Source organism: Hypanus sabinus, chromosome 26, assembly GCF_030144855.1.
Source record: "Hypanus sabinus isolate sHypSab1 chromosome 26, sHypSab1.hap1, whole genome shotgun sequence".
In the NCBI taxonomy this organism is placed as follows: domain Eukaryota; kingdom Metazoa; phylum Chordata; class Chondrichthyes; order Myliobatiformes; family Dasyatidae; genus Hypanus; species Hypanus sabinus.
Window position 1 is genome coordinate 14,450,938 of NC_082731.1, and position 12,592 is coordinate 14,463,529.

General features: G+C 49.5%; 1 protein-coding gene across 1 annotated transcript in view; it reads right to left on the bottom strand.

Annotated features, from left to right (window-relative positions):
* Nucleotides 1–12,592, bottom strand: part of LOC132381663 (gastrula zinc finger protein XlCGF57.1-like) — a 62,583-nt gene that overhangs the window by 16,186 nt on the left and 33,805 nt on the right. The window lies entirely within an intron of this gene.

Consider the following 12,592-nt stretch of genomic DNA (forward strand, 5'->3'; position numbering starts at 1 on the left):
GGTCCGTGTGTTGTGTGTCCTGTCCCGGGGTTGAGGGACGGTCCGTGTGTTGTGTGTCCTGTCCCGGGGTTGAGGGACGGTCCGTGTGTTGTATGTCCTGTCCCGGGGTTGAGGGACGGTCCGTGTGTGTTGTGTGTCCTGTCCCGGGGTTGAGGGACGGTCCGTGTGTTGTATGTCCTGTCCCGGGGTTGAGGGACGGTCCGTGTGTGTTGTGTGTCCTGTCCCGGGGTTGAGGGACGGTCCGTGTGTTGTGTGTCCTGTCCCGGGGTTGAGGGACGGTCCGTGTGTTGTGTGTCCTGTCCCGGGGTTGAGGGACGGTCCGTGTGTTGTATGTCCTGTCCCGGGGTTGAGGGACGGTCCGTGTGTGTTGTGTGTCCTGTCCCGGGGTTGAGGGACGGTCCGTGTGTTGTGTGTCCTGTCCCGGGGTTGAGGGACGGTCCGTGTGTTGTGTGTCCTGTCCCGGGGTTGAGGGACGGTCCGTGTGTTGTGTGTCCTGTCCCGGGGTTGAGGGACGGTCCGTGTGTTGTATGTCCTGTCCCGGGGTTGAGGGACGGTCCGTGTGTGTTGTGTGTCCTGTCCCGGGGTTGAGGGACGGTCCGTGTGTTGTGTGTCCTGTCCCGGGGTTGAGGGACGGTCCGTGTGTTGTGTGTCCTGTCCCGGGGTTGAGGGACGGTCCGTGTGTTGTATGTCCTGTCCCGGGGTTGAGGGACGGTCCGTGTGTGTGAGTGGGTGGGACGAGGACCGGAGGCGGCCTGTCCTGAGGGTGGTGGACGGTCCGTGTGTTGTGTGTCCTGTCCCGGGGTTGAGGGACGGTCCGTGTGTTGTGTGTCCTGTCCCGGGGTTGAGGGACGGTCCGTGTGTTGTGTGTCCTGTCCCGGGGTTGAGGGACGGTCCGTGTGTTGTATGTCCTGTCCCGGGGTTGAGGGACGGTCCGTGTGTGTTGTGTGTCCTGTCCCGGAGTTGAGGGACGGTCCGTGTGTTGTGTGTCCTGTCCCGGGGTTGAGGGACCGTCCGTGTGTTGTGTGTCCTGTCCCGGGGTTGAGGGACGATCCGTGTGTTGTGTGTCCTGTCCCGGGGTTGAGGGACGGTCCGTGTGTTGTGTCCTGTCCCGGGGTTGAGGGACGATCCGTGTGTTGTGTGTCCTGTCCCGGGGTTGAGGGACGGTCCGTGTGTTGTATGTCCTGTCCCGGGGTTGAGGGACGGTCCGTGTGTGTTGTGTGTCCTGTCCCGGGGTTGAGGGACGGTCCGTGTGTTGTGTGTCCTGTCCCGGGGTTGAGGGACGGTCCGTGTGTTGTGTGTCCTGTCCCGGGGTTGAGGGACGATCCGTGTGTTGTGTGTCCTGTCCCGGGGTTGAGGGACGGTCCGTGTGTTGTGTCCTGTCCCGGGGTTGAGGGATGGTCTGTGTGTTGTGTGTCCTGTCCCGGGGTTGAGGGACGGTCCGTGTGTTGTGTGTCCTGTCCCGGGGTTGAGGGACGGTCTGTGTGTTGTGTGTCCTGTCCCGGGGTTGAGGGACGGTCCGTGTGTGTTGTGTGTCCTGTCCCGGGGTTGAGGGACGGTCTGTGTGTGTTGTGTGTCCTGTCCCGGGGTTGAGGGACGGTCCGTGTGTGTTGTGTGTCCTGTCCTGGGGTTGAGGGACGGTCCGTGTGTGTTGTGTGTCCTATCCCGGGGTTGAGGGACGGTCCGTGTGTGTTGTGTGTCCTGTCCCGGGGTTGAGGGATGGTCCGTGTGTTGTGTCCTGTCCCGGGGTTGGAAGACTGTCTGTGTGTGAGGGGGTGGGACAAGGACTGGAGGTGGCCTGCCAGGGGTTGAGGGACAGTCCGTGTGTGTGAGTGGGTGGGACAGTGGGAAAGGGAGAGGGTCTTGTTCTTGTTTTGTTGTGTTGTTGTCACCGCTGTGTTATTCTGCTGGACACTGTGAACGTGCTAAGACTGTACAGTGACACCTGAGACTGCCGGCACATCCTTTGGTTGCTAACACAAACAACGTATTTCACTGTATGTATCAATGTGACCGTGGTACGTAAATGAATCTGAATGTAAATGGCTTCTCCCTGACCCTGGAGGTTGTGTGGGGGGAAACTATCCCATGGTTTGTAGAAAGCCTGCCAAAGAGCAGCAGGAATGTGTACAATGAGGTGGGGACCGACGATATATATTGATGCAGAATACGAAGTTCTTCCCTGTAAATATCAATTATTAATTGCCCAATTGTCCAATCACCTGCAGCGAATCAGCATAATTGCAGAATCAGCAACTTCAGTCACTTGTGAACTGTCTCAGCAACTTCAGTGTCTAAAGATTCCACATCGGAACCCCCGGCGTGAAATCTCTAGTGTTTCAGTAGACTGGACGACCTTGCCAATCCCTTACCGCACCACCAGGTTCGGGGACAGTTATCACCCTTCAACCAGCAGGTTCCTGAACCAGCAGGGATAACTTCACTCACCTGAACTCTGATCTGATTCCACAACCTATTGACTCACTTTCAAGGACTCGAGGACTGGTGATTTCAGTATTGTTGATGAATTGATTTCCACAGTTTCCTTTCTTTTGCTGGTCAGTCTTTATTTACCTGTATTGAATTCTATTGATGTTTCTCCTCTATGAATGCCTGCAAAAAATGAATCTCATGGTAATGTGACATTTGATAACAAATTTACTTTGAACTTTAAACCCGTGGAGCAGGTGAATGGTCTCTTCCCGGTGTGAACCCATTGGTCCCCCAGCAGGATGGATGACTTCCCACAGTCCGTGGAGGTGAACGCCCCCATTCAGGGTGTGGACAGCACGGTTGAAATGCCTGAGTGAACCCCTTCCCCCTGTCGGGGCAGGTGAACGGCCGCTGCCCCGTGTGGACCCGCTGGTGCCTCAGCAGGTCGGAGGACCGGGCGAAACTCTGCCCATGGTTGCTCTCTGGTGTGGCCATTACAGAGACTTGGGGCAGGAATGGATTCTCAATATTCCTGGATTTCAGTGCGTTAAAAGGGATAGAGGGAGGGGAAGGAGAGGAGGGGTGGCATTACTGGTCAGGGATACTATTACAGCTACAGAAAGAGTGGGTAATGTAGCAGGATCCTCTTTTGAGTCAGTATGGGTGGAAGTCAGGAACAGGAAGGGAGCAGTTACTCTACTGGGGGTATTCTATAGGTCCCCTGGTAGCAGCAGAGATACCGAGGAGCAGATTGGGAGGCAGATTTTGGAAAGGTGCAAAAATAACAGGGTTGTTACCATGGGTGACTTTAACTTCCCTAATATTGATTGGCACTTGATTAGTTCCAAGGGTTTAGATGGGGCAGAGTTTGTTAAGTGTGTCCAGGATGAGCTCCTGTCGCAGTATGTTGACAGGCCGACTAGGGGGAATGCCATACTAGATCTAGTATTAGGTACCAAACTGGGTCAGGTCACAGATCTCTCAGTGGGTGAGCATCTAGGGGGCAGTGATCACCGCTCCCTGGCCTTTAGCATTATCATGGAAAAGGATAGAATCAGAGAGGACAGTAAATTTTAATTGGGAAAGGGCAAATTATGAGGCTATAAGGCTAGAACTTGCAGGTGTGAATTGGGATGATGTTTTTGCAGGGAAATATACTATGGACATGTGGTCGATGTTTAAGGATCTCTTGCAGGATGTTAGGGATAAATTTGTCCGGGTGAGGAAGATAAAGAATGGTAGGGTGAAGGAACCATGGGTGACAAGTGAGGTGGAAAATCTAGTCAGGTGGAAGAAGGCAGCATACATGAGGTTTAGGAAGCAAGGATCAGATGAGTCTATTGAGGAATATAGGATAGCAAGAAAGGAGCTTAAGAAGGGGTTGAGGAGAGCAAGAAGGGGGCATGAGGCCTTGGCAAATAGAAAAACCCCAAGTATTCTTCAATTATGTGAAGAACAAAAGGTTGACAGGAATGAAGGCAGGTCCGATTAGAGATAAAAGTGGGAAGATATGCCTGGAGGCTGTGGAAGTGAGCGAGGTCCTCAATGAATACTTCTCTTCGGTATTCACCAATGAGAGGGAACTTGATGACGGTGCGGACAATATGAGTGAGGTTGATTTTCTGGAACATGTTGATACTAAGGAAGAGGAAGTGTTGGAGTTGTTAAAATACATTAGGACGGATAAGTCCCCCAGGCCTGATGGAATATTCCCCAGGCTGCTCCACGAGGCGAGGGAAGAGATTGCTGAACCTCTGGCTAGGATCTTAATGTCCTCGTTGTCCACGGGAATGGTACTGGAGGATTGGAGGGAGACGAATGTTGTCCCCTTGTTCAAAAAAGGTAGTAGGGATAGTCCGGGTAATTATAGACCAGTGAGCCGTACGTCTGTGGTGGGAAAGCTGTTGGAAAAGATTCTTAAGAGATAGGATCTATGGGCATTTAGAGAATTATGGTCTGATCAGGGACAGTCAGCATGGCTTTGTGAAGGGCAGATCATGCCTAACAAGCCTGATAGAGTTCTTTGAGGAGGTGACCAGGCATATAGATGAGGGTGGTGCCAGTGGATGTGACCTACATGGATTTTAGTAAGGCATTTGACAAGGTTCCACACAGTAGGCTTATTCATAAAGTCAGAAGGCATGGGATCCAGGGAAGTTTGGCCAGGTAGATTCAGAATTGGCTTGCCTGCAGAAGGCAGAGGGTTGTGGTGGAGGGAGTACATTCAGATTGGAGGGTTGTGATTAGTGGTGTCCCACAAGGATCGGTTCTGGGACCTCTACTTTTTGTGATTTTTAATAACGACCTGGATTTGGGGGTAGAAGGGTGGGTTGGCAAGTTTTCAGATGACACAAAAGTTGGTGGTGTTATAGATAGTGTAGAGGATTGTCAAAGATTGCAGGGAGACATTGATAGGATGCAGAAGTGGGCTGAGAAGTGGCAGATGGAGTTCAACCCAGAGAAGTATGAGGTGGTACACTTTGGAAGGACAAACTCCAAGGCAGAGTACAAAGTAAATGGCAGGATACTTCATAGCGTGGAGGAGCAGAGGGATCTGGGGGTACATGTCTGCAGATCCCTGAAAGTTGCCTCACAGGTAGGTAAGGTAGTTAAGAAAGCTTATGGGGTGTTAGCTTTCATAAGTCGAGGGACAGAGTTTAAGAGTCGTGGGGTACTGATGCAGCTCTATAAAACTCTGGTTAGGCCACACTTGGAGTACTGTGTCCAGTTCTGGTCGCCTCACTATAGGAAGGATGTGGAAGCATTGGAAAGGGTACAGAGGAGATTTACCAGGATGCTGCCTGGTTTAGAGAGTATGCATTATGATCAGAGATTAAGAGAGCTAGGGCTTTACTCTTTGGAGAGACGGAGGATGAGAGGAGACATGATAGAGGTGTACAAGATATTAAGAGGAATAGACAGAGTGGACAGCCAGTGCCTCTTCCCCAGGGCACCACTGCTCAGTACAAGAGGACATGGCTTTAAGGTGAGGGGAGGGAAGTTCAAGGGGGATATTAGAGGAAGGTTTTTCACTCAGAGAGTGGCTGGTGCGTGGAATGCACTGCCTGAGTCAGTGGTGGAGGCAGACACACTAGTGAAGTTTAAGAAACTACTAGACAGGCATATGGAGGAATTTAAAGTGGGGGGTTATATGTGAGGCAGGGTTTAGGGGTCAGCACAGCATTGTGGGCCGAAGGGCCTGTAATGTGCTGTACTATTCTATGTAAAATATACATCATACACAGTACCTAAACCAAAATATTACCATAAACAAGTTAATAGAATATAACTGAAGGTGCAGGTAGCGCACAGCACAGGTGCACAGTAAACGGCTCTCTATCCCAGTGAGAGGTGGTGGCCGGGTCTCACAGCCTGAGGGAAGAAACTGCTACCCAGTCTGGCTGTCCTAGTCCTGATGCTCCTTTACCTCCTTCCTGATGGTGGTGGGTCAAAGGGGTTGTGGGATGGGTGGTGGGGATCCCCAAAGATGCTTCGGGCCCTTCGTCTACAATTATCCTGTTAAATGTTACAAATGGGGAGGAAGGGGAGGGAGATCCCGGTGCTTTCACTGTCCTCTGTAGGATCGTGCAGTCCAAAGCCTTGCAGCTTCCGTACCAAACAATATTACAGCCGGACAGGAGATTCTCGGTGCAGACACTGCTCTAAGCAGGTGCTGTGGGTCCAGGGTAGATCGTCCACTATGCGCACACCAAGGAACGTTGCACTCTTCACTCTCAGAGCCATCGATGCACAAGAGAATGAGGCCGACCTGCGCCTTCCTCAACTCGACAATCATTGTTGCCGATGCGGCCGATCATCAGCAAACCCGGTGCGCTTTCGGCCGAATCTGGCGGTGCAGCTCGACCAGCGGCCGGCTCCTCTTCCCGCTGAGGAGTCCGCGGTCCAGTTACGGAGAGGGGTGTTGAGTCCCGGTGAGGACAGTTCTGTGAGGGATGACAACGTTAAACACTGAGCTGAAGAACTTCCTGGTGTACGAGGCTTTGTTTTCCGGGCGGGGCAGGATGGAGTGAGGGCCGAGGCTATTTCGGGATTGTGGAAGCCAGCGCCACAGGGTGGTGATAGTTTAAGCCATTTACCATCGCTGTCATTGGCACTCCGGTGCTGGTGGCTGCCTCCAAGCCTGCAGGGACAGTGGACTGTGTCAGAGAGATATTAAAGATGTCCAGTAAGTTGGGCTGCTCAGTTCTTCAGCAATGACCAGGTATGTCGTTGGCCCCCTGTATCCAGAGATACTGGCCAAGTGACAGACACACTGCCACCTGGCTGCTTGGAGGGCACACCACATGCCACTCAACCAGATGGTCTGCATCCTAGGGTACTAAAGGAGGTGGCCCTGGAAATTGCGGATGCATTGGTAATCATTTTCCAATGTTCCTTAGATTCAGGATCAGTTCCTGAGGATTGGAGAATGGCTAATGTTATCCCACTTTTTAAGAAAGGAGGGAGGGAGAAAACAGAGAACTATCGACCTGTCAGCCTGACATCGGTGGCGGGGAAGATGCTAGAGTCCATTATTAAGGATGAAATAGTGGCATATCTAGATAGCAGTGATAGGATTGGGCCAAGCCAGCATGGATTTACCAAGGGTAAATCATGCTTGACTAATCTGTTGGAGTTTTTCGAGGATGTAACCAGGAAGTTAGACGGGGCGGAGGAGATCCAGTGGATGTAGTGTACCTCGATTTTCAGAAGGCATTTGATAGGGTCCCACATAGGAGATTGATGGGTAAAATCAAAGCTCAGGGCATCTGGGGGTGGGGGGGAGACATTGACATGGATGGAAAACTGGTTGACAGATAGAAAGCAAAGGGTAGCGGTGAATGGGTGTTTCTTGGAATGGCAGGAGGTGACTAGTTGGGTGCCACAGGGCTCGGTATTGGGACCACAGCTGTTTACCATTTACGTTAACGATTTGGATGAAGACACTGAGAATAACATCAGCAAATTTGCTGATGATACTAAGCTGGGTGGCAGTGTGACATTTGATGAGGATGTTAGGAGAATTCAGGGTGACTTGGATAGGCTGGGTGAGTGGGCAGATACTTGGCAGATGACGGTTAATGTGAATAAGTGTGAGGTTATCCACTTTGGGAGTAAGAACAGGAAGGCAGATTATTATCTGAACAGTGTAGAGTTAGGTAAGGGAGAAATACAAAGAGATCTAGGAGTCCTCGTTCATCAGTCACTGAAGGTGAATGAGCAAGTGCAGCAGGCAGTGAAGAAGGCTAATGGAATGTTGGACTTTATTACAAAGGGAATTGAGTACAAGAGCAAGGAAATCCTCTTGCATTTGTACAGGACCCTGGTGAGGCCACACCTGGAGTATTGTGTACAGTTTTGGTCTCCAGGGTTAAGGAAGGACATCCTGGCTGTAGAGGAGGTGCAGCGTAGATTCACGGGGTTAATTCCTGGGATGTCTGGACTGTCTTACGCAGAGAGGTTAGAGAGACTGGGCTTGTACACGCTGGAATTAAGGAGATTAAGAGGGGATCTGATTGAAGCGTATAAGATTATTAAGAGATTGGACAAGATAGAGGGAAGAAATATGTTCCAGATGCTGGGAAAGTCCAGTACCAGAGGGCATGGTTTGAGAATAAGGGGTAGGTCATTTAGGACAGAGTTAAGGAAAAACTTCTTCTCCCAGAGAGTTGTGGGGGTCTGGAATGCACTGCCTCGGATGGCAGTGGAGGCCAATTCTCTGGATGCTTTCAAGAAGGAGCTAGATAGGTATCTTATGGATAGGGGAATCAAGGGATATAGGGGACAAGGCAGGAACCGGGTATTGATAGTAGATGATCAGCCATGATCTCAAAATGGCGGAGTAGGCTCGAAGGGCTGAATGGTCTTCTTCTGCACCTATTGCCTATCGCTTCCTAATCCCTCTGCCTCCCCCTCTCCTCCACCTCCTCATTCCCTGTCTCCCCCCCCCACCTCCTCCCTTCCCCTCTCCCCTCTACCTCCTCCCTCCCTCCCCATGGCACTTATCATGGACCCAGTTCCGGACACACTGCTTCTGTTCTGCATGTGCTTCTGGGGTCACAGGAGGAGGGAGGTTGTGAAACATGTCTGCAATGTCCCTTTGCCTGGTTACACGGATACCATCAGCTTAATCTCTAAGCAAGTCATGCGGGGTCTGTTGTTTGTCGTCCTTATCAATGATCTGGATGATAAGGTGGTAAACAGGATCAGCTAACTTGCGGATTACACCAAGACCGGGGCGTAGTGGGCATGAAGGAAGGCAGGCTGTCAGAGCTTGTAGCTGGACGTGGACCAGCTGGAAAAATCAACTGGAAAATGGCATATGGAATTAATGCAGACTGATGTGAGTCAGAGTACTTTGGGCGGACTAATCAAGGGAGGACTTTACTAGTGAACAGTAGGACACTTGGGGGTGGGGCAGAACAAAGGGATCTGTGAATGTAGCGCTATTCTTCCTTGAAAGTGGCGTCACAGGTTGATAGGGTCATGAAGAGAAAAATTACACAGAAGCTGTCAGGACTAGAGTGCCTGAGTTGTAGAGAAAGAGTGAATAGGTTAGCACTTCATTCCCTGAAGCATAGGAGAATGAGGGAGGTTTGAGAGAGGAATACAAAATTACAAGGGGTATAGGTAGGGTAAGTGCAAGTCGACTTTTTCCCCTGAGGGTGGGTGAGAATGGAACATGGGTCATGGGTCAAGCGTGGTGGATTTTAAGAGAAATTTGGACAGGTATGAAGATGGGAGGGACATGGATGACAATGGCCCGGTGTGGGTCAATGGGACTAGGTCGAGTCATGGTTCAGCATGAACTAGATGGGATGAAGGGCATGTTCCCTATACAATATGTTTGACAGTATGAAAGGGTCTCTATTTGTAGATAAAGGGATATAAAGGGATCAGGGGGTATGGAGAGAAAGCAGGTACAGGGTTCTGAGTTGGATGATCAGCCATGATCATACTGAATGGTGGTGCAGCCTCGAAGGGCCGAATGGCCTACTCCTGCACCTACTTTCTATGTTTCTATAACGTATTATGTATTTCGTGCTCTTTGACGTATAGTGTCGGATAAGATGCAGTTTGAACGGACTTTTTAAACAACAAGGTACTGTTATATTTCCTTTCAGCCAGGAATGGGAATTTAAAAATTGAATATAGTTGGAATATTCCATGGAGAATGGAGGAACAGAGAGATGGATCCAGACCGAATGGTTGTCACATTCCCTGAGGAAAGAGATATTAGAGAGCAGTTGGAATATTCCATGGGGAATGAAGAGATGGAGGGAACCATCAGTCTGCAATTAAAGGATAGTCCAGACTTTCAAACGCTCAAGCAGAACTTCCAGCAGTGGCCTCTATACCAATTTAATTCTGAGTGTTATTCATATATTTTTGAACAGAAGGATGTCTTGAATGGGAAAACACTCAATTAACATTGAATCCACTTGCTGTGGCTTATCATTTATTCCAGGTGGATGTGATGGTAATGATACTTTTCCGTTTATGCCCTCCTTACATTTTTAAATGATAAACAAAACACATTAAATTAATATGTCACAAAGAGCGTGGTTGAATGCACAAGTGTTTTCAGTAAAACGTTTAGATGTGTACAGTATTGCTGAAAAAGGGTAGACATTTTACCCTTGCTGATATGAAAAGGTGATCTTCCAGAGGGGTATGAAATCCACGAGGCCATTTCCCCAGGGTTGAGGATTCAGGTACTAGGGGGCACAGGTCTAAGATGAGAGGGGAAAGATTTAGTAAGAGCTTGAGGGGCAACATTTCACACAGAGGGTGGTACATATGCGGAATGAGCCGCCAGAGGAAGTGGCTGAGGCAGGTACAATAATGACTTTTAAAAGGCAGTCGGACGGGTACATGAATTTGAAAAGGTTTAGAAGGTTAGGGGGCCAAACACGGGCAAATGGGGCTCGCTTGGATGGGATACCCTGGTTGATAGGAAAAGCCCATTTCTCTGCTCTATGACCCTATACCCAATGAAGGGATGGGGGAGAATGACTGGGGGGGGGGGATCGGTCCTTTGTGATTGTGGATGCTTTTCTGAGATGGTGAAGATTGCGGGACATGCCCTCTTCTGAATGCTACCCCCAAGGATTCACTCGATTCAGGAACAGCTTCATCCCCTCTGTCATTAGCTTTCTGAACAGCTTATGAACCCATGAGCAAGATCACTATTCCCTTTTTACACCACGTATCATTTTAATTTTTCAAAAATTCAAAGGTCCAATTTAATGTCAGAGAGATGTGCACAATATCTCTCTGACATTAATGTTAAATGTCATTACATTACATAACATTAATGTTAAAATTGTTCAAGACATTAGGAAGGCCAAATTTGGAATATTGTGTACAGTTCTGGTCACCGAATTATAGGAAAGTTATCAATAAATTAGAGAAAGTGCAGAGACGATTTACTAGGATGTTACCTGGGTTTCAGCACTAAAGTTACAGAGAAAGGTTGAACAAGTTAGGTCTCTATTCATTGGAGCATAGAAGGTTGAGGGGGGATTTGATCGAGGTATTTAAAATTTTGAGAGGGATAGATAGAGTTGACGTGAATAGGCTGTTTCCATTGAGAGTAGGGGAGATTCAAATGAGAGGACATGATTTGAGAGTTAGGGGGCAGAAGTTTAAGGGAAACACGAGGGGGTATTTCTTTACTCAGAGAGTGATAGCTGTGTGGAATGAGCTTCCTGTAGAAGTAGTAGAGGCCAGTTCAGTTGTGCCATTTAAGGTAAAATTGGATAGGTATATGGACAGGAAAGGAGTGGAGGGTTATGGGCTGAGTGCGGGTAGGTGGGACTAGGTGAGATTAAGAGTTCGGCACGGACTAGGAGGGCCGAGATGGCCTGTTTCCGTGCTGTGATTGTTGTATGGTTATATACACCCTGGAATGCTTTTTCTTCGCAATCATCCACAAAAACAGAGGAGTGTCCCAAAGAATGAATGACAGATGAAGGTACGATTCCCAAAGTTCCCCAACCCCCAGCTCTCCCCCCCCACCCCGCGTGTAAGCGGCATCAAACAAAAAACCCCCTCCCCCACTGGTAAAAAAACAAGCCCCAGCACCACCACCGAGCACTCAAGCTTAGTCAAAGCAATAGCAAAGAAACAGACTTGCAGTTACCCCAAAGACTTTGCGTTTCACCCGGTATTCAACATACCACAGGCTCACTCTCTCCCCCTAATAAGGGAGAAAAAAGGGTCTCCATTTTCCCTTTGGTCCGCTCTCCATTTTAATGTGACTTTTAGTAATCGATTGTTAGGTCCTGTTGCTGCAAGATAGTAAATTTCACAAAATACCTCTGTGAGAATAAACTCGATTCTGGGAATCTGTGGAGCGGACGATGAGTTTATGGCTGGCTGGGTTGAGTCCACAGTTCCGCAGTTTCTTGTGCTCTCTGCCAGAGCAATTGCCACACCATCCGCACACTTGCTGTGATGTAATAATAACATTTGGTGAGGGGCAATGGGGACAGGACAAAGCTCATCAGTCTCTCGAGGAGGATGCTGGTGCACCCTGTTGTCCATGGTGTCTACATGGCTGGGCTAGGATAGACTGTTGGTGATGTTTACACCGAGGAACGTGACGGTCTCAACCAACTCCGCTGAACACGGTTAACGCACCATTGCAGCTCTGGGGGTCAGAGTTCAGAGTTCAATCCGATGCTGTCTGTAATAAGTTTGCACATCCTTTCCGTGACTACTTCACCACCCCAACCCACCCCCCCCCCATGGTTCAAAGCCGTGGCAGTTAGTGAGTTGATTTGGCATTGTAAATTGGGCGGTGTAGAAGGGCCTGTTCGGCGCTGTATCAATAAATAAATTAGATAGATAGATTAACAGAGAACCATTGAATTATACAGGGTCATGTATCACCCCCCCCCCCCCAAACACACACACCAGCTTCCTGAAGTCAACAACCAGCTCTTTTTTTTTCCTGAAAGGTTGTCTTGACACCGTGGGCTCCCTCATCTCCTTGCCGGGAGTGGACAGGGAAAGGTGTGGGGGGGGGGGAGGCATTTAAGGACTAGACAGGTGTCTTGACACTGGCCCGACCGTTTGAGAGTGTGTCCGCTGCTTGCTCCAGATCTCCTCGTTATTTTATTCAAAGTGACGTTTGGGTCGAGCTGAACGATATTTT